General features: G+C 42.8%; 2 pseudogenes; both read right to left on the bottom strand.

Annotated features, from left to right (window-relative positions):
* LOC131900185 (N-acetylglucosamine-1-phosphotransferase subunits alpha/beta-like) overlaps nucleotides 1-22,382 on the bottom strand; it is a 28,419-nt pseudogene extending 6,037 nt beyond the window's left edge.
* Nucleotides 11,237-14,381, bottom strand: LOC131899084 (leukocyte receptor cluster member 8 homolog; annotated as a pseudogene).

Genomic DNA, 22,382 nt, shown 5'->3' with positions numbered 1-22,382 from the left:
CTTGGGAGATAAAGACAGGAGCATCAAGAGTTCAGAGTCGTCCTCGGCGACATAGGAAGATTGAGGTCAGCCTGGGAAACATGAATAAATAAATGAACAAACACACTAAAGTCAAGTTGTTTTCTTGTGAATCAATCACCACAAATAAATCCATCTTCAGTGGCCTCTAGAGTTTAGAAGGTAATATATATTATATTTAGGTAATTGCTTTGACCACTTCCTGGGTAGACTCTTAGAAGGCCAATTTTGAGTGGTATCTGAAGAAATGGCTCAGTGACAAATCTGGACTGCAATGCAGACAGTTGTGTTCCTTGGGCCTCATTACTCAGCAAACCCATACAATTAATGATGAAAATACAAAAAGAGAAGCATACACTCAAATCCCCAAATCTTCCCAAGTAACAAGTCTGATTCTCTTTTAGAGGAAAAAGAAACAAACTAGCTTGATGTGTAATAGCTCATATCTGAGCACTTGGGAGGCAAGGGCAGAGGCAGGAGGTTATCTCTGAGTTCCAGGACAGTGTGGACTGCACAGAGAGTCTCAGTACAGCCAGGACTACACAAAGAGACCCAGTTGAGAGAAAGAAAGAAATAAGGAAAGAAGGAAAGAAAGAAAGAAAGAAAGAAAGAAAGAAAGAAAGAAAGAAAGAAAGAAAGAAAGAAAGAAAGAAAGTCAACTACTCTGCACTTATTCCTATGCAGAGACTAACTAGGTGGCTGCAGAAGAATGAGGAAAAACAAAATAGGCATTTGATGATAAGGAGGCCCAGCAGAGAAATACATGCACAGACCTCTAGAATGGGCCCCACTGTGAAGATATAATTGTCTCCAAAGTGTATCTGCTGTGGAGGAGGCCCCTGTAATCTAATGACTCATTTGAAAGATTTTAGTGACATCTTTCCTCAGCTACCCTAGGGCTTGCTCAGAAAGCACAGGAATAAAGCTAGAGACTGTTGAAGTGGGGCCTATGTGTGGGCTCAATAGCATTTTTTCCCTCATGGAAGCGGATCTGTCCACTGCCACTGTTGAATAGGCAGCCTGCTTATCAGCAGAGACCAAACACTGAAACACCAGAAGAGCTCCATTCTTCAGGGGGAGCAGGTAGTCAGTCTCCTAGTGGGAAGTTGGTTATACTAGAACTCTTCCACCATGTAGTAGGTTCTAAATGTCTTCACAGAACGAGAAACATGCTTTGAATATGGATTTGCTCTCCATATTAGTAATGCTTCTGCTGGTATCATCCTGTGGACTCACAATATTTTATTCCTCACCATGGTAGTCCTTTCTAATGTTGCCACTCACAATTCATTTTTAGGATGGAGGACATGTTGTGGTAGGCCAATCCCTGTAGAATTTGTTGGTTTCTATGCAGCATTCTATCAACCAGAAGAATGTGGCTTGATAGAATAGGGACATTTCCTGCTGGAAGCACAGTTATGGCACCAACTAGAAGACTGCAACTAGTCCCAGCACTAGGGAGGCAGAGGCAGGCAGACCTCTGTGAGTTTGAGGCCAGCCTGGTCTACAGGGCCAGTTCCAGGACAGCCAGGGCTACACTGAGAAACCATGTCTCGAACTCATCCCCCTTCCAAAAAGAAGACTGTAACTAGCAAGTTTAGGGTATTTTCCCAAAGAACCTTGGAAATACTTTTAATAGCTACCATTCATTGTTGTTTATGTGAATGTGTATGTGCCATGTGTGTGGATGCCAACAGAACCCAGAACAGGATATCAGATCCCTGGGAGCTGGAGTCATGGGTGGTTGTAAGTCCTGAGAACCAAACCTGGGGACTTTAGAAGAGCAGCAAGAGCTCTTAGCCATTGAACATCCTCTCCAGTTCCCCTTGTAAGTATTTTAAAGTATAGGCTAATATAACTCATTATTCCTTTTGTATCCAGAATATATGGGTTCAAGATTCAAGGGGGATGAATGATCCTTTTCTAAAAAGACTTAGTTTTTTTTTAAAAAATTAAATTCTGTGTACATGTATGTCTGTGCAGGGGTATGTGTATATGTGTAGGGGTATGTGTACCTGTGTAGGCCAGAAGAGGGTGTCAGATATCCTGGAGTTGGAGAAACAGAGCTGTGAGCCACTGAACTTGGAATCTCTGCAAGAGCAATACTTGCTCTTAACCACTGAGCCATTTCTCCAGCCCTATAGAGTGATCCTTCCCAGTAAAGAAATATTACTTTTCCAGCTTTACATATAGGTATCAGTGAATTATAAGGTTCTAGCAATAAAGGGAGATATTGGGAATGTACTGTTTTAGGCACTAGCCCTGATCCTAGACCATTTTATACTTCTCAGAGTGTTGCATTAACAGGCAGACAGGAGTCACAGTGCTGAGTGTGGTGGTCGCAATGGTTAATTTGTGTGTGTGTGTGTGTGTGTGTGTGTGTGTGTGTGTGTGTGTGTGTGAGAGAGAGAGAGAGAGAGAGAGAGAGAGAGAGAGAGAGAAAGAGAGACAGAGACAGAGACAGAGACAGAGACAGAGACAGAGACAGAGAGAAACAGAAAGAGAGAGCGAGAGCAGGCTGGCCTTGAAGTCACTGTATAGTAGAGGACAAGTTTGAACTCCTGATCCTTGGCTTCTACTTCCCTGAGTGCTAGGATCAGAAGCATATGTCACCATGCCCAGTCTGAGCATTGCTGGGGACTGAATCTATTGCCTTTTGAATGCTAGGCACCCATTCTACAAACTGAATTACATCCTTAACACTGGACCATTTTTTGAGACACTGAAACTCACTATATATGTTAGGTTAGCCTTGAACTCAGCAATTCTCCTCTTTCAGAGTCCCATGTTCTAGGATGACAGGTATAAACCATCATGCCAGGCTTTTGTATTTGGAACTTTTTAAGTTGGATGCTTAGTTTTTAAATTTTCAATGTTATTTTTTAATAACAATAAAATTTACATGCACAGTTTTATCTTTGAATTCCACTTTAGCTTTGAGGCTTTCATTAGTTGTTGAGGTAGAATATTTTCAATAGTTTTGGTGTTATTTTATCTTTTTAGTGTGAATTTTCCCTGAGCTGTGGTTTATTTCAAAGGATGTTTTTAAGTTTCCAAAGATGGACATTTTATTTATCATTTTATTATTGGTTTCCAGTTTAGTTGCATCAAGGTCAGAAGATTATGATTTGAATGAGAGTGATTCTTTGAATTGTGCTGACCCAGGCTTTATTGTGTCTAGTTGATGGTTTTCATAAATGTTCCCTGTGCTGGGCCAACAATAGATGACGCAGTGCCTTTGTGTAGATTAGAAAAATAAGCTGTTTTTCAGGTGGATGCAGTACCATGCTTCATAAGTAATTTGGCAAGTGGAGCGTTCAATCAACGTGGCCCCATTTGTTCCTTTGGTTTGGTACTTTCATAAATGAACACCTGTGACCTTGTTCATGTGTTCTTTCAAAGGATGTTTGTTTTCTAGTTGCTAGGTATAGTGGTTTATAGATATATCCACCAGAAAAAGCTTGTCCTAATTTTCTGCATCATTACTGACTGTTTTGTCTACTTCCATCTGTCAATTTCCAAGAAAATCTCTTAATATGGAGGTAAGTTATGTTTCTACTTGTAATACTGTTAATTTTCCCTTCACATATTTCAGAGTTGTAACTGAATACAGTTAGGATTAGGATTGTTTATTTTTTTTATAATTAATTGAAATTTTATGAATAGCAACCATTTTTCCAGATGAATGTAACTTCTTACAGGACTTCTGTTTTTGCTGGGCGTAATGGCAGACACCTTTATTCCCGGCACTTGGGAGGCAAGGGCAGGCAGATATGTGAGTTTGAGACCAGACTGGTCTACATAGTGAATTCTAGGACAGCCAGAGATGCACAGAGACATGCTGTCTCAAACAAAAACAGCAACAAAAGATTTCTGTTTTTTAAACACATAATTCTCACAGCACACAGCATTCACATTTCTAGTTCTTCTTTTTACATATGTGGGCCATTTGGGAAGAATAGTATTAAGATCATGATCTAAACTACCTCTTAGGGTTTAAAAAGGACTCGTGGTTTAATAATCATTGAATAATTTAAAAATAATCACTCAATAATCATTGAATAATCAGTTATTCAAGACACTGTACAATGATGTATATATACCAAAGCGTGGCTGAATGTCATGATTTACCCAGACATTAAAAGAATGTCAATTTTCAGTGGCCTGCCAGTGACGTCCTGTAGACAAAATCTGGTTGTTGTTCTATTTTTGTATAGGGTTATATTTTAATGGGATGTTTAAAAAACAACTAAACAACAATAAAAAATATGTGACAGAGGCACATATGCCTTAAAATTATTTATTATCTGGTTTTATGTAGAAAAAGATTGTTGACCCCTTTTCTGTGCAAATCCAACTGTAAGAGAATACTACTGGCATATCCTTATGCATATTAAACTGGACGCTGCAGTAATGGACCAGTGCCAGCAGCATGATTCACTCCTCAAATGAGGCGCTTTTGTTTGAATATGTACATTTCCAAATCAATTTCATCTGGAAAGCTGCACTGCTACTTAACTCTACTCCTTGGTAATTAGGCCCACATGTGAAATCACAGTATGCTTAGGGACTACAGTGAAACAGCACAGAGTGTTTCCAATGTCAGTAGTTATTAGTGGTTTGAGACCACTTAAATGTTAATAAGATCTGTAATTTAGATATTGTTGATAGGTGGCATCAGTGCATTATTTAAACAGCATCTACAAAACATGTATGAACATCCTGATTATTTGCAGAAGAATAACTAGTGAACTCAGTAGATACTTATTTTAAACACGGGAAATTGAATATAACATGAAGGCAGTAGGGGGACTAATTTGAAGGAGGAAGGAGAATTAGGGCTAGGAAGGGAACTAGTAGGGACAGACATTTGAGGGTAATGCAAAGCAAATATGAGCAAAGTATGGTGATACATATGTATAAAAACATCACAAAGAAACTCATTATTTTGTATGCTTATTAAAATTAATTTTTGAAAAAGGAAATGGATAAAAAGGAAAACAAAATTAAAAAACTGTAACTAAACCCTCTGGAACACAAAGACTAGGGTCTCTCAGTCATTGCTCCTAAAATGGCCTGGGTTCTATATTAGTTTATAATTGTTGCAGTGGGAAGCTTGTAGCTTGTCAGTAAGGCTTTTAATAAATAGTAAGTACCAGGCCCTTGAACAAATGCTTTCAAAGTAAAATCTGCTTGGGGTTGTTCAACATATATGATTTCAGTGTGTTAATTAGAAAGTTCCTGGCCAGTGCACTATATTTAAGTCACAGAAAAGCATGACTTCCCTTCTTCAAGCGATGGCTTATCATCAAATTCCTTCCTTATAAATCTGTATCTTTTGTGTAGTACATGCATGTGTGTATAAGTGTAGAAGCCAAAGATTGACAATCAAATGTCTTCCTCTTTCACTCTCTCCCTTATTTGAGAGACTGTCTCTCACTGATTCTAGGGCCCACCAAATGGGCTGGCTGGCCAGCAAGCCCCAAGGATCCATCTGTCTCCACCTCCCCAGTGCTGGGATTACAGGCGTGTTTTTCCATACTCAGCCTTTCATGTGGGGACTTAGGGTCCAAATTCAGGCTCTCAAGCTTGCATAGCAAGCACTTTACTATGAATACACATTTTAGATTCTCAGCAAATGCTGAAGTTTTGGATTTTTCCTTTTTGAAAGACTGTTCACAATCCTTAAGTGTGGTTTTTTTTTTTTTTTTTGTGTGTGTGTATGATGTTCAATTCAAAACACCATTGTTATCTTCTTTTGACCCTCTTTTAAAAGATTTTAAGTTAGCATACCAAGTAATGAGTTTCATCATTGTGTGTGTGATTATACTTTATTTTCATTTAATTTCTCCTCTACTGCCCTTTCCATTGATCTATCTACCTCCAGTTATTCCTCCCACTTCTGCTTTCTTATCACACATATTCAATTACACTTTCTTTCCCAACTGTTGTGGGACAAAGCTTTTCCTGTGGCGACACAACACACACATCTACTCACCCCAGTTAGAGAACCCATGACTGACCAAAGTACAGATACCACCAAAGTATAATTTGGTGAACCAATGAGGGTTTTTTTTTGGGGGGGGTCACTTACAGGAGCAGAAATGACTCAAAGACAGCTGCATCACCAATCTCCACCCCATCATGGGTGACAGCTCACAAAAGCTGGGAACCTGGAACACACTCCACAGCTTACAGGCAGCTCAACAGGTTGAGTGTGTCCTTTGCAGGTACCTCAGTTGGTCTAATTCTCTTCCAAGCAGCTTAGCTGGCTTCTGTTTCTTCCAGGCAGCTGGTCTGGTCTGAGAGTCCTCTCTGCAGCTTGGCTCTGCTGGATCTGAGGGAGATTCAGCTTTTATTGCTTACTCTGGCACAGAGAGGCCTAGTGAATCTGCTCAGTTTCAGGGACTTCCTGAAGCTATTTTGCATTGTTTACCTTTTCCTGCTTAAGAATCTTCCCTGTGGGATGGAATGTTTTAATCTTGAGGAAATGGTTATGTAACACCAACTCTCTTAAGAGCTTCAAGTTGAGCATTTTCAAATGATCTTCTATACCTATTGAATTGGGACCAACTTCTTTGTATATCCTAATCCTGGGAAGCATCTTCCACTTTGGAGCAACTAAAGAAATCAGTTCCACTACTACACAGTAGGAAGATACCCCCCTCCCCACCCGGCCCCGATTTTGTCTCAATACATCCTCTACTCTGAAGCTCATGAAGGAAATGGTTTTAATATTCTCTTGGTAGAGACTGAGCTGGACACTTGTCCCTGAGAATGGCTTTCACTGTCTAGGCATATTTATGATTATGGTCAATCTTGTCATTCAGACAAACAAACTTCAGAACTTTTTCTAATGTTATGTAACTGGCCAGCCACGTGAGAATTATCATTATTAATCATTAAAAATATTTAGATGGGTTCGAGAGATGGCTCAGTGGTTAAGAGCGCTGGCTGCTCTTACAAAGGTTCTGAGTTCAATTCCCAGCAACCCCATGGTGGCTCACAACCATCTGCAATGAGATCTGATGCCCTTTTCTGGTCTGCAGGCATACATGCCGACAGAACACTGTATACATAATAAATAAATCTTAAAAAAATATTTAAAAAATATTTAGAGATGGCATGATGGCACATGCCTTTAAGCAGAAACAAGTGGATTTCTGTGAGTTCAAGGCCAGCCTGGCCTACATAGTGAATTCCAGGCAGGCCCCAACTGCATGGTGAGATCTGTATGTTTCCAGATGCCATGGAGTATCATTTAGGTGAGTTATATCAGCAGGAAGCATTTTTGTACTATTTGTTTATTTATTTATTTATTTATTTATTTATTTATTTATTTATTTATTTATTTATTTATTTATGTTCCTCTGTGTAGTTTTGGTGCCTGTCCTGGATCTTGTTCTGTAGATCAGGCTGGCCTTGAACTCACAGAGGTCTGCCTGGCTCTGCCTCCCAAGTGCTGGGTTTAAAGGCATGTGTCACTGCTACCTGGCATCCTTTTTGTGTCATTTATTAACCTGTGTTCCAGACTTTGTTTAATACTGTAAACTTAAAGGCCAGTCATGAATTCTGGTAGCCAGTGTTTAGATTTCCTGTCAGACAAGATATCAGCTTGGTTTGTATCAATTTCATTAAAGACTTGTGTCCCGGTTAGTTTTGTGTTAACTTGACACAAGCTAGAGTCATTTGGGAAGAGGGACATTCATTAAGGAAATGCCTCTAACGTGCAGAGATGACCGGCAACACTAGTGGAACCTCAAGAACTGTGGACTGGTGGCTGTGGAGCCCCCATGGGACTGGACTAGGCCCTCTGGATACGGAAGACGGTTGTTTGGCTTGAACTGTTTGGGGGATACCCAGGCAGGGGGATCAGGATCTGTCCCTGGTGCATGGGCAGGCTTCTGGGAATCTGGTGCCTGTGGTGTGACACCTTGCACAGCCTTGGTGCAGTGGGAAGGGGCTTGGACCTGCCTAGGCTCAGTGTGCTGGGCTCTGCTGACTCCCCATGGGAGACCTCGATTTGGGGGATGTGGGGATGCGGGGTGGCTTGGGAGAGAGAGCTAGGGGGTGGGAGGAGGGAGGAGGTGGGATCTGTTTTCTTAATAAAGAAAAATGAAAAAAAGACAAAGAAGATGCCTCTATAAGATTTACCTATATGCAAGTTTGTAGTGCATTTTCTTAATTGATGATTGATGTGGCTAGTGCCATCCCTAGTTAGGTGTTCCTGGAGTATATAAGAAAGCAAGACATGAGGAGCAAGCCAGTAAGCAGCATCCCTCCATAGACTCTACATCAGCTCCTGCCTCCTGGTTCCTTCCCTGCTTGAGTTCCTGTCCTGACTTCCCTCAGTGATGGAGTGGAACCTGAGAGTTGTAAGCGGAAATAAACCCTTTCCTGCTTAAGATGCTTTTGGTCAGTAGGAACCTAACTAAGAATACGTGAGACATCCAGTCATTGGACCACACTTATGAGGTAATACAAATAAGAAAGGAAACTGCATGTCCTCAGAATCACACACTTTGTGAAATGAAATAGTATCAAATTCTTCAGGGAACATGTCTTGCAGTTCTTGCACAATAGTTTAGTCATATGAGACATCTGTGGAAGGACTTTCTGAGATCTGAATCCAAACTTGCTATTAAGAGTTTTATTTACGCCGGGCGATGTTGGTGTATGCCTTTAATCCCAGAACTCGGGAGGCAGAGCCAGGTGGATCTCTGTGAGTTCAAGGCCAGCCTGGTCTACAGAGCAAGATCCAGGACAGGCACCAAAACTACACAGAGAAACCCTGTCTGGAAAAACAAAACAAACAAACAAAAAAAGAATTTTATTTACATATTCCAGGGAATCTGAAAATGCTTTTTAGTTGTCTTCTAACATGTTTGCTCTAAGTAAAGTGTGTCAATTGCATCTTCAGTGATCTGTCTTCAAGAACACCATGGAAATACTCTTTCTCCCCCGAGCAAAAAGCCCAGGACACTTAGCATATGTTGTGACCATCCAGTTACTACTTCCTTAGTAGCTAGATGATCCTCAGCCTTTCTCCCCTTGCTGTTTTTCTCCCCTCCTTCCACTATGAGTTTTACTTTTCCATGTGGCTTTCAGGTGGAATAATTAGAAACACCTTTCTTTTTTAAAAAATTTATTTATTTATTTTTCTATTATCAGCTTGATACAGTATAAATTCTTATCCTAATAGTGAAATGTTTGATTGAGGCTTGCCCAGTAATTGAGTAAAACCAAAACTCACTATAAGCCACAGTTATCCTAGGGTCCCCCCTGCTATATAGCCTCCCTGGTTCTGTGGGTTGCAGTCTGATTGTTCTTTGCTTTATATCTAGTATCCACTTATGAGTGAGTACATACCATGTTTGCCCTTCTGGGTTTGGGTTACCTCACTCAGGATGATATTTTCTAGTTCCATCCATTTGCCTGCAAGTTTCATGCTGTCATTGTTTTGCTCTGCTGAGTAGTACTCCATTGTGTATATGTACCACATTTTCTTTATCCATTCTTCAGTTGAGGGACATCTAGGTTGTTTCCAGGTTCTGGCTATTACAAATAGTGCTGCTATGAACAAAGCTGAGCATGTATCTTTGTGGTATGATTGAGCATTCCTTGGGTATATGCCCAAGAGTGGTATGGCTGGGTCTTGAGGTAGATCGATTCCCAATTTAGAAACACCTTTCTATTGATACACCCTGGCCCACCACACTTTGGGTCTTAATTTCTAATTTCTTTTTCTCTCTCTCTCTCTTTTTTTTTTTTTCCAGGCTGGCCTCAAACTCACGGAGATCCACCTGGAGATCCACCTCCCGAGTGCTGGGATTAAAGGCGTACGCCACCACTGCCCGGCTAATTTTTAATTTCAATCTTGCTTTGGTTTCCAAAAATCAGCTGTGAGTTCTGGTCCTGGTTAGTGCCCATAGACTTTTATTGTCGCTGCTGGAAATGCTGGCCTTTAATCTTTGAGAAGCTCCAACATTGCTTGGGTTTTGTAAACTGGTTTGTCCAGTAGGGTCTCCAACTTGTAATTTATCTCAGGAAGTCATGAATTTGTTTTTTTTTTTTTTTTACTTTAGTACCTTATAAGTTCATTAGAAATGACCTTAGCAAAGCCTGACTTGTGTAGATTGTAACCCTTCAAAGTGATTTCTTCATGTTCCAGTTTCAGGTACAAGTTGCTGAGACTCAAGCCTCTTTTGGAAGGAGTTAAACATTTACCAGGGGGACTTTTCACCTCCTCTGGGACTCTCCCTGTCATGTTAACAGCATGCCTTTATGAAGTGTTTTTCAATGAAAACATCCTGAGAGGGATTTTTGCCTCTAGAAGAAGTGTTATGGGGCTGACCAACTTTTAAAACAAGGTTTCTGGGTTGTAGAATTCAGTTTCGGTGCCTCCCGGTACCCACCTCCACTGTTATCTGAATTTTGAACTCTTCATCATCTGTGCTTTGAAATGTGACATGAAAATGTCTTGTGGTTGTATTCATTCCACTGTACATTAGGAGGGAGATAGTTCACCACTTATTGGCAGAATCCTGTTGGATTATTGGACTGCCATTGACGGCACCTTCAATTCCTCTTTTGGCTATTTGTGGAAAGCTGAAATAAGAAAAGAACTTGCATTTGGGATTACATAGTGGGTCTGGTTTGGGAGATGAGTTACTTTCTACAGTTCATGCAAACGTTCTTGCCCACTATCACCATCATCAAACCCACAGTGAACCAGGAATCTTCATGTTCTTGGTTACAATAAGAAACACTGTTTATTCTTTCTGAAACTGCCAAGTCTGTCTAATACCAATATTTCTGATACCTCTGTCCCCAGAGACTCACTCTGGTGACTCTCTCTACTGTTACCAGAGAAATCACCATACCAAATTTTCACAAATCTTATTGAAATAGCCTTATTTTCTCTCTCCTTCCCTCCGTCCTCTCTAATTTTGGTTTCAAGCTTTCAACATGTACTGTACTCAATGTTCAAGGAGAATGAAGTGAGCGGAGGGGAGAGGTGGGGCGGAGGTGGCATCTGGAAAAAAAGCAGCCTGACAGTCCAGCTGTTTACAGCCTCTAGCACATCCTCCAGTTATATGGCAGAAGAGGGGAGAGGGCTGAAAAGAAAAGAGAGGAAAGAAGAAAAATAACTTAAACACACACACACACACACACACACACACACACACACACACACACACAGAGAGAGAGAGAAAAGAGAAGGAAACGTGACCCGAGCTGGTGATCCATCAAGGCAGAGGGGAGGAAGGAAGGGAGGGTAGCTATTTTACCCATGTTGAACCAGGGAGCAGGGAGGGAAAAGGAAGAGGAGGGAAGGAAAAAAAATCAGAAGAAACATTGGGGCCGAGGGAGGAAGGGACACGGAGATAATACAACTGGAGGAGGACGAGGTAGCCGGGCCGGCATGGTCCTGCGAAGGCCCTGGAGGCCTCAGTGCAGTGTTGCGCTGATCTGGCTGGCTGCATTTCTGGGGTGGGGCATAGTCTTTAAGGAGCTTCCCTCACTCGGAGCACTGAGGCCCCAATGGCTGGACAACAAGAGTCTTTGAAGAGGCAGACGAGGCAATAGATGTGGCTGGCTGGTGCCCCGCTGCAGGCGGGTGCGGGCTGGAAGGCCTGTCTTCTGCTGGCCCCCCAGCATGGGATGGGCCAGCACGCAAGGTCAGGTGCTGGAGTACGAGCTCGAAAGAGAGAGAGAAAAAAAAACACTGAGACAGCATTAGTGGAGATGAGAGGTGAACACAGAACCTGGAGGCCCCACCCCATTCTCTTCCACTACACTCCCAATTATCCCCTCTGAGACAAAAAGTAAAAACGTAGGAAAATCTCTGCACAGATCCTGGGTGGGAAACAGTGTTAGGGATGCTGGCTCTTCCTGGAGCCTACTCCCCATAAATTAATTTACAAGCCATGTCCATGGCTCAAAAACGAAATCCACAAAGGAGGCTCGGGGCCACAGTCCTAATCCCATCCTTCTTGATGGGAGCTGAGAAGGCTGGCAGCGTGCCAGGCTGAGGCTGCAGTCCATGCTGGAATTGTCTGGGCCCGTGTAGGACAGGCCCAAGGGCTCTAGGAAGGACCAGCATGCATCTACTAGCCTTAGAAGGGCAGCTAGGCCTGCAGGTAGGAGACAGACAGTGCAGGGCAGGTTTTCATCATGACCTTTAGGGTGGCCTGAGCTCCTGGTCTGCAAACTTGTCCACAAGGCAGCCAGACATACAAGGTGCATGGCAATAGATCCAGAAGAAGCGATGGTAGTTGCCTAGGGTCCAGGCTGCCCTCAGTGCCAATGCATGGGACACACAGGGGTCTGTTTTCAGCTCCCCATGAGGTATGCCAGCTCCATAGTGCTGTAGCCAGAGTTCTCGGCAAAGATGTAGTCGAAGATTTGGTATAGAGTACATTCACTCACATTACCCGCCAAGTTTTCCACATACAGTGACTTGAACTGTGTCTGGCACTGGTTGAATTCTTCATGGTCACCCTTCTCCAAGGCAATGGGGGCATACATCTCATACACCTCCATAGTGAACTTGGTGAGGATTCCTTGCATCCTTAGGTCCTGCCAAATGGACTTCATCTGCTCACCGGCAAAGACATAGTCCTGCTTCTCCTTCCTGTGGGACTTGACCATTCAGAGACTTCTTCAAAACAGTCACAGGTCACATAGTTGTTGGGTGTGGGGCACTGGTGAGATGCAGACAGTGCTTTGTGATGTCAGGAGAGGTGCTCACAATCTGAGGCTCCTGCCAGTCAGGGTCAGCTTCACTGCTTTCCAGGTTACTCATCTGCAGCACCAAAGGTTCAAGGCGCAGGCGGCGTGAGTGCCCATGCTGGAAGTGGGCTGTCTTCTTTTGCTTCTTAAGCTCACGCCCTGGGTCCTCCAGTGCTGCCTTCTTCTTATGGTGTGATTGCTGAGAGCTAGGTCGTGTCTCTTTCTGCGCTGTTCCCTGCCTCAACCCCATCCATGTGGACCCTGCGACCACCCCGACCCTTCGGGGATGGGTTCCTGTGGCCTACAGGGTGACACTCATTCCCTGAATAGGAGCTGTCAGAGACTGAGTGGGAATCACTTAACTTCCTCAGAAGTGGCAGTTGGGGGACATGGATGAAGAGCAGGAGCAGGAATCCATGCTGGAGGAAGAGCTGTTGTATTCCATGAAGATGCTACGGTTGCCAAACTTGGCAAAGCTGCTACCCCGGGCTCAGCCAGCAACCGCCAGCCCCAGGTGTCCCTCGCTGGGATTGGAAGCCTACCCTTCCCGGAGGGTGAGAGCTGCTAGAGGCCTCCCATTGCTTCTTCTTGGGCCTCTCAGTCACGTGCTCTCTGGGCAGCCCAGGCAGAGGCTCATGGTTCCAGTCGATGGTATAGGCAGAGCCACCCTGGAGCTGGGCCTGTAGCAGTTCTCTGAGCAGCTTCTCTGTCCGGTCCTTGTCCTTGGCTGACTCACAGGTGGTGAAGCACGGCTCCACATATTCCTTCATATCCTGCGGCCAATCATCCGGTTTCCCTGACAGCTCCCCCCGGCCCCGCCCAGCCAGAAGGACCACTGTAGTTCTGAGCTTTCTCGGAGTTGGGCTGGAGGTTTGTTGCTTTGTTGACCCTCTGCATTGGAGCTGAAGTTCTGCTTGGTGACAGCGAAGAGCCGCTTCTGGACGTTGAACTTGAGACCTCCAGTTCAAGGGGCTGGCTTTACGTGGGTCCACAGCTGCTGACCCTCCTTGGCCATGGCAAGCTTTCTGTAGCTGCGTGGCCCTATAGGTGCCCCTGCCTGACTGTGCTGAGTGGCTGGGGCTGTTCCAGGCTGAGGGCCATTGCTTTGACCATGTGTCCTATGCTGAGGCTTTGAGGGCTGAGGGGGTTGGGCTTCAGGTATCTGCTGAGGGAAAGCCTAGTAGGCCATACTCCCCTCCATGCCAGGGACTGGAGGCTGGTTCAGAGTCCCTGGTGCTAGGAAGCCAACATGTTGCTGCTGGGCAGTAGCTGAGCCTCAGGAGCTGGCCACCCCATACTTGGAGGGGGAGCTGTAGCTCTGGTACATGCTCATGGGGTAGTGGTAGCTGTAAAGATAGCCATAGTTGTATTGCTGCTACCGTTGTAAAGCTAAGTCTTCTGCCTGAGAGACATATTGTGCACTGGCCACAGGCCCACTGCTGCTGGCTTTGGAGCGGCTGGCAGCCTCTGCTTTGCTGATGCTGGCTGGCCAGCGCCTGGCGGCCTTTCTGCCACTCTGGGTCCTTGTGCCTGGGAATCTCCATGCCATTCTCTCTGCTGGCCCCAGGCACCGTGCTATACTGAGAAGACCAATCTGTGCTGTGCCCATCACCCACACTGGCCGCCATCTGGACCTCGGGGCGTAGGGAGTGGTCCTGAGAGCCAGACTGCTTTTTGACTGTCAGCTAAACGAGCGTGGGTGACAGTCGTTGGATATGACGGCTGTGACTTTGAATAGCAGGTGAACTGAAAGCTGGCAAGTGGGCTAAATTTTGAAACCCCCCCCTGGCATGTGTTACTATTGTCACTCTAGGATTGTCAAGATTCAGCCAGGATGGAATCTGCCCATAGGTGATAACAAAAATATTCTGAACCCGTGGTGCACATCTTCATAGATCACAGCGCTTATCTCAGTTCTTCATTATCTTCAAAATGGATGGCAGAAATGTCTTCCTCCTGTAACAAATAATGGAACAATCAGTTCTCTGCCAACGATGGTCCTTTTCTTCTCTGTTTGCTTATGAAGTTCTTGGAAGTCTTTGGGGGTTATTCCGTTTAGAAAGGCCTCAGTGGCTTCTGAATACAACTGCAACAGTTTTGTTTTATTTTAGTTAATTTATTTACAATTACTTATTTGTTTGTGTGGGTGTGGGTACATATGCCCTGCCAAGTGTGTGGAGGTCAGAGGTCAGAGAATGACTTGCAGGAGTTGATTCTCCACTTCCACCATGTGTTCCTGGGATGGAACGCTACTTGATAGGCTTAGAGGTAGGCTGAGCCGTAGGGACAACCGGAGTTTTGTTTCAGAAGAAAGGCTTTCTGACAATTTTCTTTTCAACTGATTTGTTACTTGTGGACGGGTGAAAATTACACTCAGGAAAGCCCAATCTTCCATTATTAAACCCAGGGACTTCTTTCTTCGGTGTCAAGTCACTCCCCTGAACTGTCTGTCCTTGCCTTTCACCAGTCCAGTGTGGGCGTCTTCACCGTCTTTGGTACTGTTGAAAACAATGGAAACAGCAGGAGAAGAAACTTCGGTTTTGCCACTTGAGTACATGGCTGGCAGCATGAAAAGAAGAAAAAAGATGTTAGGTCCTTCAGGGTGCTTTGGCTGGCAAGGGTGTGTCCAGGACAAGCACTGGCACCTTCACGCAGTGCATCGTCAGCAGACATTCCAACAGCTCCTTAACTCTTGGCTGGTTCTGTTACGTGCTTCACAAGCATTTTTCTCACTGCTTTCTGATCCTTCCACCTGTTCCCCTAACTGCTGTAGTTCCTTCAGCCGTCATGGTCTGAGCTGTTCACCAAGGTGAAAACTGGTCAATTGGCCTGGGAGGGCAGAGCCAATTCTGGAAGGAGTTCCCTGCACACTGTCTTTATAGGAACCAAACAAAACATTGCAGAATTATCTTTTGGAACTGGAGTGTGGAAACAATGGCTACAATGATGGCCATGAAACAGAGTTAGTTCCCATACCTGTGAGACAGAAGGATATAGGTCTGTCTATGCAGCAGCTGGAACAGCAGTATTGCCCAATGCCACTCCAGGAAGAATGGATGATGCCTGTGGGCAGCTGTTACAGGGCTTCTCAAGCCCTTGCTGCAGTGGAAGCTACAACACAGGCCAGCTCCAGGACGGGTGGGCTTCCTGGTTGTTGGGGACAAGGGGGAGGGGAGGTGCTGCCTCCTTAAGTCTCTTTGAATTTTCTAGTTCTTTTCTCTTTAATTTGTATGTGTGCCTGTGTGCGTGCGTGCGTGCGTGCGTGCGTGCGTGCGTGCGTGCGTGCGTGTGTGTGTGTGTGTGTGTGTGTGTGCGATTTGTGCTGGGGATTGAAGCTAGGGCTTAACACATGTTAGGCAAATACTCTATCCTTGAGCTACATTCTAGCCCCTAGTCTTTAATCTAATGCCAATGTATCTATCACAGCTTTGATTTCATTGACCGTTGTATTTGTCTAGTGTCTTTCCCCAAGTTTTTCCAAAGTATTTGCAAACTTTTCTGTCCCTGGGCTTTAAGGCTGTCTCTAAAAAATAGTTAGACTTCTTTAAGTCAAGATAATACCCTAGTTTTTTAAAACTTGAATATTTAGTATATTTACGTTTTTCTAAATTTCTGTTATATTTAGGTTTTAAATCCTATATTCTCCTTTTTTTATTTGTCCAATGTCTCCTATTTTCTTCTTTGCTGTCTTTAAAAAATGCTTTAAATAGCCGGGCGGTGGCGGCGCACGCCTTTAATCCCAGCACTCGGGAGGCAGAGCCAGGCGGATCTCTGTGAGTTTGAGGCCAGCCTGGACTACCAAATGAGTCCCAGGAAAGGCGCAAAGCTACACAGAGAAACCCTGTCTCGAAAAACCAAAAAAAAAAAAAAAAAAGCTTTAAATATGTAAATATATTTTTAAATTTAAATTTTAGTTTTTTAATATTAATTTTTAGATATACTAAAATTACATCATTTTCCCCTTCCCTTTCCTCCTTTTAAGCCCTCCCATGTAACCCAACTTTGCCTTCTTTACAGTGACTATTTTGTTTCCCTTTTTAAAACAGGATTTCACTATCTTAACCAGATTGATATTGAACTCAAAGTCCTCCTGTCTCAGCCTCTCACATAGCTGGGATTACAGGAATGCAGCACTGTGCTAGGCAGAAAAGCCTGTGTTCTGGATCTTATTTATGAGATCAGGAAGAGGCTGGCACTTTTTAAATATCCTTACATAGCCAATCCCCTCCTTAGAATTGTTTTTCTCAGTCCTTTCCTTGTATATCCTGGGTACATTTCCTTAATAAACTACTTGTGCTTGAATCTTTGACTCCGTGTTTATGTACACAAAAACTAGTTTACAACAGAGTATATCCATGCAATAAAGTTCCATGTACCATTAATCCAAAACTCTTCGATTTATCCTCAGATATATTTTTAGGACAAGGAGCAAAAACCAGCCACATTCTTTGCCAAAATATCGTAATTATGGTCTCTAGGTCAGTTGTTAATATCATTCCACTTTGCAAGTTCTTGAGCTGGATCCAATCTACATTGTTCTCAGCACTATTGTCTTCCAAGCTCTTAGTAGCATGGTCCACTAAGCCTTGCTTATAGTATTTTACCTGCTTTCCACTACAAAGTTCAAAAGTCTTCAACATTCATCCAATAAACATTATATGGTCAAGCCTCAGCAATAGCCTGCCATAGTTTGAATTAATGGCATTAACAGAGGAGATTTCAAGATAGCCTACTTAGTATTGACTATGTTATGTGGTTGTTAGTAATCACTCTTATGCAGCTCTACAATGAAAAGAAGCAACTTGGAACAAGAGAAACAAAAACATACAGTTTGAGGAGAAAAGGAATACCAGGAAGTGTAATGGAGCTAAGTCCAGTGCTCAAGGAGATAAAAAGTTTAAAGAAAAGCCTGTTGCTAAATGGTATAAAGAGAACAGTGACTTCAGGGCCAGATCCCACCTAGCTAAGCTTCTAACTTGTGAAAATTAATCAAAGAGGGGCTGGAGAGATGGCTCAGAGGTTAAGAGCACCAGCTGCTGTTCCAGAGGTCCTGAGTTCAATTCCCAGCAATCACAGGTGGCTCATAACCATCTATGATGAGATCTGGTGCTCTCCTTTGGCATGCAGGCATACATGCAGACAGAACACTGTATACACAATAAATAAATAAATCTTTAAAAAAAAACATAAAATGAATCAGGGAAACATTTAAGCAGTGAAGAAAACAACAGAAAACTGATAAAATGTAACTGATTAACCAGTTCAAGTTCCAGTCCCTGCAAGCATCAGAACTTCGCAGCTTTGGCCACGTGGTGGCCAAAAAAAGCTATACTGGCTTTAGCGTCAAGTATAGAAGAAAGGGGTTTGAAATCTCTCTCCACTACTAAGGAAAGCAGCTGAGGCCAGGAGTATGTCAGGGGTGCCCCTGCATGGTGGCCTAGAGAGGACATTTTGTGAAGCTGTGCTGGTGAAGCCTGAATTGTGTTAGAGATGCCAGAGCCATGGGCTGCCTGCCGAGGAAAGCTGCTGACAGGGAGTGGAACCAGCCCAAAGGAAAGAAGTATGTTTCAGTCAACAAAGCTGAAGGGAGTTGAGATCTGAAGAGCGTTTTGACATCAGACACGGAGATGCAGAGTTTGGAGTTTGCTCAGCTGGTTTTCAGTCTCGCTTTGGTCCACTATTTCCTCACTATGGTTGCTTTCCTCCCTTTTGGAATGGTAATATACATCCTATGCCTTTATATGTTGGATGTGGGTGATCTGCTTTTTGATTTTGATTTTACTTGGAGTTACAGTTAAGAGGTTGAATGAAACTCAGAAGAGACTCTGAACTTTGCAACATTGTTGAGACTGTGACAGACTATGGGGACTTTAGAAGTTGGAGTAAAAGCATTTTGGGCCGGATGGTGGTGGCACACGCCTTTAATCCCAGCACTCAGGAGGCAGAGGCAGGCAGATCTCTGTGAGTTCGAGGCCAGCCTGGTCTACAAAGTGAGTTCCAGGAAAGGCGCAAAACTACACAGAGAAACCCTGTCTCGAAAAAGCAAAAAAAAAAAAAAAAAAAAAAAAAAAGAGACAGCTAAAACAAACGATCTTTCCTCTGAGCAATATACAGTTAAGAAAGTGGGCTCTATTACTTGACTGAGTTGTGAGAGAAGAGGAAAATTCAATGGAAGGGAAACCAACAATGAAAAACTGGTAGGAGACAAGAGTTCTAATCTGGGCTCAGATAATGCCTATCAGCTCTGTAGTAAGGTCATAGTTATCAAACTGGTTGTTTTGACCCTGCTGATGTTGACGGCTTTCTCTCTTAGGATACTGGACCAACCTCTGCCCTGCTGCTTCCTTCCTCTCTGCTTCCCCTGTGGGATTCCAGTTCCAAACTAAAGATTTTACTACTAACAGACAATGAAAAGGTCATTTCCACACCAAAGAAACAGCTTGAATAGGATGGAGCTAAGGAGACTGGCCTGGCATGAACAACTCTAGCCTAAAAAGCAGAAGTTATCAGGTAGCTTGTGTTTAGGAACTTCACTTCATTATGGATGTTCTGAAAGCTTCTGTATTCCACTTATTATTTTCTTTTGTTTGGCTTTATGTGCTTGTTCTTTGGTTCCATCGCCTAAACTCTCATGTGATATTAAGACTGCTTAATCTTGAAATTACCTAAAATCTACCTACCACTCCATGCATGAGATTGTCAACAAAGTAAGTACCCAGTCCTAGCTTTTTTTCAGACACTGCAGTCCCTCACTCCCTTGTTGGTACCCATGAGTTATTGAGATCACCAGGGAACAATACTCTCATCTACTGAGACAACAGCCAGATGTTGATGGCAAAGAGCAAGCAAGAGAACAAGGATATAAGAGATATGATAGCTTTGCAATCTTATAGGGCAAGAAGCCAATTAGCTCTGAGCAATTCCTAAGGGAGTCATCATATCATATAAAAATAGTTCTGCTGGCTCCATGAAAAGGGAAAGTCAAGGCCCCAAAGGACATCATTGCACCCAGGCATTTGTGACATACTGAGTAGTATGCATACTGAGTAGTATGCATATTACACATACTTCTGAGTTTGGGAGGAGACATCATCATGATGTGTGGCAAAGTAAACCATAGTGTAGCAGAAGGGGACAATTTTGCCCTCCAGGTGACATGTTGTGTGCACGTACGTGTGTATGAGTGTGTAACTGGTATCTAGTGGATTGAGCTTACAGATGGTGTTCAGCATCCTACATTGCAGAGGACTTACCTCCAAAATACACACAAAGAATGATCACACCTAAAATGTAGATGAAGCTCAAAATTGAGGAGGAGATCTGTACAATAGGTTATATAGAGAAGTATACATCAAAAAACCAGTTAGTGTTTCTTGTCACATACAAAGTAGCCAATAATAATGATATTTTTAAAGATCTATCTATCTATCTATCTATCTATCTATCTATCTATCTATCTATTTATCTGTCTGTCTGTCTATTTAGTGTGCATTGGGGTTTTTCCTGCATGTATGTCTATATGTATGTCCAAGGTGTTGATCCCTTGGAACTAGAGTTACAGACAGTTGTGAACTGTCATGTGGGTGCTGGGAATTGAACTTGGGTCCTTTGGAAGAGCAGTCAGTATTCTTAATCGCTGAGCCATCTCTCCTGATAATAATGATTTTGAAAATTTTTCCAGGGAGAATAATGGTACACGAAAATTCACAACATCACTTTGTTTTATTTTGTATATATATATATAGTTTTTTATAATAATGAAATATGAAGAGATCTAAGGGTAATCATACTTGGATTCTCTTTGAAACAGCATAATGTTTTTAAATAAGCCCAAGTTATTGAAACTCAATGCTGTGTAGCTTTCCACTGAGTAGCTTTAGAACTTTAGAGTCAGACATTAAGAAATCAGTTACAGGAGTAATCTAAAACTAGACAAGACTCTGAAATATTTTGTCTCCTATTAAAATTCATTTTTCTGTAAAAAGATGAGGTACAGCTGGTAGAAAACCATAATAAATATTTTTCTTTTTCTTCAGACATACTTTAAACATAGCCTATTCCTCAGTTTATTAGCACCAATGAACATGGGTCATTTAATAAAAATTGCTAAATTTAGAAGCTAATACTAATTCTAAATTTCCTATGTTAGAGCCTGGTGAGATTGCACCACAGTCAAGAAGTCAAGCCTGATGATCTGAGTTCGGTCCCTAGGATCCACATGGTGGTTAGAAGGAGCCGACTGTCATACATTGTCCTCTGACTTCCACACATACACCGTGCTTTGCACACTAGTGCTTATGTACACACACTGAAAAATATATGTAAAATAAAGTTCATATATTAATATGTGCAATAAAATTTCTCTATTTTCTTACGCGTTTCATAAACTTTCTGCCAAAAGTGAATTTCTTTTTGCATCTTACTATTTACTTATGCACAGGTTATCAGGCTCTCTCCTTGGTGGCAAGTATGTGTTTCTAAAATGTTTTATATTTTAAAAAGTTTCACGAGCAAAAGCACCCCTGTATGCCCTTTATCCTTAATAAGAGGGGAAGATTTCCCACTATTCTGTTACTGTTCATAATTGAACTGATAAAATAAATGGACCGAAGATTAGAAAGGAACCTATTCAAATTTACTATGTACACAAGGACATCACAGAGAAGCAAAGCAAATGTTTCAACTAAGTATGATCTGAAATTTTATATGTCCTCATTATAAGTTGTTATTATTACTGTCTGGACTGGGGATATGCTGCTCCTCCCATCCCCTGCATCCATGTACAGGATCGGATGTGGCAGTATGCATTTGTAACCCAACCACTGATAACGTGAAGATAGGAGGATGCAAGGGCTGCTGGCCAGTGAGTCTAGCCAATTGGTGAGCCTCAGGTTTGGTGAGAGGCTGGTTTTCAAAAAATGAAATGGAAGCTGGGTGGTGGTGGTGCACACCTTTGATCCCAGCATTCAGGAGGCAGAGGCAGAGACAAGAAGATCTCTGTGAGTTTGAGCCCAGCCTGGTCTACAGAGTGAGTTCTAGGACAGCCAAACCTACACAGAGAAACCATCTGGAAAAACAAACAACGACAACAAAAACAAACAAAAAAAGAAGTGGAAAAAGATAGAGGAAGATACTCAGTGCCTACCTTTGACCTTTCCTATCCCACCCCACCCCCCACTTATCAGACCCGTAAATGGCTCAGTGAGTAAAGCGCTTTCCCTGCAAGTTTGATGATAACTTAGAAATGTGTGTGTGGAGGGGTAAGAGAACAGACTCCTGAAAGTTGTCCTCTGATCTCCACATGCATGTTCTTGTACCCATACATCAAACACACTCATACAATAAAGTTTTTTTGAGACATGGTCTCTCCACATAGCCCTGACTGTCCTGGAGCTCACTATGTAGCTCACTATGTGGCTTTGAACTCACAGAGATCCACCTGCCTCTACCTCTCAAGTGCTGGAATTAAAGGCACGTGCCATCATACTTGGATAAGTTAAATTTTTTTTTGATTAACTTCTTGGTTAGCATGTAAAATGATGTTTCCTTGTGGCATTTTCCCATACATATATACATTGTAGTTTGCTCATATTTACTCCCATTACCGTCCCTTGTTCAACCTACTCCAT

The sequence above is a fragment of the Peromyscus eremicus genome, chromosome X (genome assembly GCF_949786415.1).
Source record: "Peromyscus eremicus chromosome X, PerEre_H2_v1, whole genome shotgun sequence".
NCBI lineage: Eukaryota > Metazoa > Chordata > Mammalia > Rodentia > Cricetidae > Peromyscus > Peromyscus eremicus.
Note: the sequence above shows the minus strand (reverse complement) of the source record. Positions and strands in the feature narration are given on the sequence as shown.